Here is a 3,792-nt window from a genome sequence, read left to right as displayed (position 1 = left end):
ACGTTGCCAAGTGGGCCTTCAATCTAATTTCCGGCAAATGTTCTCATTCAATATCAATAAATTGAGTCTGGTGATCCATTTCGACATTTAGAAAATTCTGTTTGTCACCATTTTCACACGGAAGCGAAACTACTCTTCTTTTTCCAAACATATCGCAACTTATCTTATTGTTTGGCGTGTATGCTGAACATTCTACAGCTGATCTTTTCCAATGGCCCAGTTTGGTACAAGCGAAACATTTCTTTGTGCCTCTAAATGGTTATACCGTAGTAGACCCACTAGACTGCGGTGTGAGGTGAAGTAACTGGCTTCCGCTATGGCCTGTTACGCGCGCCACGCGACTTCCCCGCCTTAAGGTAGCGCACCTCTAATGGGCACATATCCAAATATAAAAATTTAATTAATTATTTTCCTAATCAGCATCATTTTACTGAAGTACATGCAAATTTGTAGGTAGGCTTTCCATGCTTTTTAAAAAAATATACCGATTTTTTCAAAACCACGCTCACGCTCGGCTTTTGTCAATTTTATTTTCACCCCTGGGGTATATACAAGTTCAATAATTCATTCAAATTTCCAAATATGGGCATGCAGTTGGTGTGTACAGATGCAGTAAAGGTGTTTTAAGTTTAAACAAGATGAAATAAGTATTCTTTTACAGACATTTATTTTTTACAAATTTTTATCTATGAAATAGCGCCATGAAATGTAAGTGATTTCAGCCAAGTAAAAATTGGGTCGGTAAAAAACAAAGTGTCATAAAAGTTAAAATAGTATCATTTAAGTTATAGTTTAAACTTAATTTCTATAGAAACACTATATACAGCAAAAATACCAAGAAATAGACAGATTTACCGTTTACTTTTTGAAATAAAATAAAAATGCAACATGCATCATTCATATTTTCAGCAGTAAATTACCCAATTTAGCCATAACGTTGTTTTAATTTAAAAAAATGAAGGATGTGTATACAATTTTCAACATATTTAACAATAAACATAGCTTATATGCTATATTAAATCAAATTACGTTAGAAAAGAAATAAAAAAAAATGCGATGTCGGCAGGATTCGAACCTGCGCCGGAAGATCCCAAAAGATTTTTAATCCATCGCCTTAACCACTCGGCCATGACAACTTCACATCAGTGCAGCCTTAAATGAGATATCCATAAGTTAACAGGTAAAAGGCTAGTCGATCTTTGAAGAAATCGCGCAATCGTATTTTTCAGATGATAATTGGATCAAGGTCAATATTTATAGTGAAAATAGTGTATTCTAAATGAATTAGGTAAACACATATCAAAATTCGAAGTTTGAAAAAAAATGCATCTCTCGGAAATAACCGATCATTGAAGATCGGCGTTGATCGTAAAATAAATCGCGGGAAATCTTTAGAGGTGCGCTACCTTAAAATTGTTAACTTTTCAGCGCCTCTATCTTGTACTTTTAACAAAATATTATAAATATTGCGCCATTGATGCCTTGTGCTCTATGAAATCTGGACTTTTCATCAACAATATTATTCATTTAAGTTATATGTTCGTCAATTTTGAGTAAACAATGTTTCCACGTATACGAACATTCTTACTTCTATAAAAAGCAACAAAAATCATCAATCTCTTGCACGACGGTTACATATTACATTCACCTCTGTGTTGGGCTCAGAACGGACTATTGTTATGAAAGCGTCTCATTTATGTCATGATCATTCCAAGCGTTCATCATTGAGGTTACAGAATACTAAACAATCTCTTGCACGACCGTTACATTGCATTCACTGCATTAAAGAAAACCATCTCATACCATGATATCTTATATCAGTCTTAATACATTATTTTAAAATTGATAAGGTTTTTATGTTAAGAAACCAACATACATACACACGTCGAAGCAATTCCTTACGTCACTCAAAAAAAATATGTTCAATTGTTTACATTTGTCAAGTGCGTGGAATGATTCCATCTGCGTAAATGGGCAATAAATTAATTCCAAAGAGTTGCTATAAAACTCGCAAGTTTTTGCACGATTTATCGTACATTTAAAAGTCATATTTCTTAATTTTATGCATGCGATCTTAAATATCCAATCAAATATACGTTGAATGCGTTTGTTCGGTTTTATCTATTTTATAGACAAAATGGAGGGCTGAGCCTTTCGCAGAGTTGTATGTGAGAGCAAGGAACGACAACTCTGCGTGGAGATTGAAAAATCATACTTGCAAAACCGGTTTGTGTCTCATTTCCGTATATACAAAAGTACTCCGCTATACGACGTACCGCACAGTATACATACTTACCGAGTTTGTATGCCTATATACCAAAATAAAGCAAACGTAACGGTCTACTCACTCCTCGTATTCATCTACCAGGTTTTATTACCGTAAACTGGTCGGAAAAAAACACAGATGTGATATGTCAAGGTATTTACGAAAAAACCAATAAGATTAATTTGGATCAAATGCAACTGTCCGAAGTTTAAGATTCATTGAAATAGGTAAAATCTACGTTTTCAAAAAAATAATAGGCACATCAAATGATTATTTGTCTTAAAAGGTTGTTTACACATGTATAGTGTCATTAAACTTAGAGCTACTACGGTTAACATATAAAATTGGCTCAACATTAGACGATGATTTTATAATTAAGCGGCTGATAAATATTTACCACACAAAACCGCAAACATCAGTCATTTTAGTTTCCTCTTACCATTTGCCTTATTTTGACAAAGGCTCATGCAGTGGGATTAAGTTATTTAACACTGTTCTCCTTTAGGCAATTGTATAACAACGATTGACATGATTTGTTTAAAATATCGTTCGGTGAAAGTGTCCGTTCGCCAAGGTTTTACAAATTTAGAACACACTTTATGAAGAACCACTGTATAACGATCAAAATGTCTCAACTATTTCTGGGCAACCTTTTCTTTAGTAATGTCTACATTTGAGTAAGTTCATACATTTACATTCTAACATTTGATACATTTGTTTATTAAACCCACCAGGCGGTATTTCAATTATGTACAGGATCAGTCTGTCGCAATTGTTGATATCTCATTTTCAGCGGTTAACGGATGTACTTGTGTACTATACTTGTCTATCATTATAATGCGGTTGACAAACGAACATAAATTAGTTATGCAGAGAAGGGAGGGAGGCATGTCGCATATCCGTATTATCCAGAAGTGCGCACAATACAAGTTTGTTGGTGAGCGTTAAACTAGTTTAACTAGATCATTTGAATAGATCTACTGTTGTCGCATTTCTCATGAAACAACGAAATGTCATTTCCTACGTTAACTTCATGTTAAACTTCACATGTCAAAAGGAAGTTTTAAATCCGGCTGTAACCGTGTGCAAATGACTTAAAACTGTACAGGGGTGTAAACGAATGCTTGGTGTATAACGCAAACATTTAAGTATCATTCGATTTAATTAGAGGTCGATATTTTCAGAATGTATACACAATACATTTCTAGTTGTTCATTACACAATGCCGGTACTTCGATGCAGTTGATTTTCACTTAAACGTAAGCAAACGTTTTGATAGTAAAGAACGAGTTTCTCGTCTTTTACATCTATAATCTCTTAACCTAGGACTTTTCCTCTCTATCTCAGTGTCTACACTATGCCCCATTAAGATACCGTCCTTAGTCAATAACTGTTTCTGTCCTGTTATGCATCTTTTTCCCTATAAAAACATATAACACACGATTGAAATTATTACGCCAATAAGTTGTATCGTATCACATTTCAGTCATATTTCATTGATGTTAGTTAATTTAAACAGAACATTT

At 34.0% G+C, this 3,792-nt stretch overlaps 1 non-coding gene across 1 annotated transcript; it reads right to left on the bottom strand.

Moving 5' to 3' along the window:
- Positions 1 to 1,054: 1,054 nt before the first annotated feature.
- Positions 1,055 to 1,136, bottom strand: Trnaf-aaa (transfer RNA phenylalanine (anticodon AAA)). Its single transcript has one exon. It is a non-coding gene; the product is annotated as a tRNA-Phe (tRNA).
- Between the last annotated feature and the right edge of the window lie 2,656 nt (positions 1,137 to 3,792).

Source organism: Dreissena polymorpha, chromosome 2, assembly GCF_020536995.1.
Source record: "Dreissena polymorpha isolate Duluth1 chromosome 2, UMN_Dpol_1.0, whole genome shotgun sequence".
Lineage (NCBI taxonomy): Eukaryota > Metazoa > Mollusca > Bivalvia > Myida > Dreissenidae > Dreissena > Dreissena polymorpha.
The sequence above is the reverse complement of the archived record's forward strand: the minus strand, read 5'-3'. Positions and strand labels throughout refer to the sequence as shown.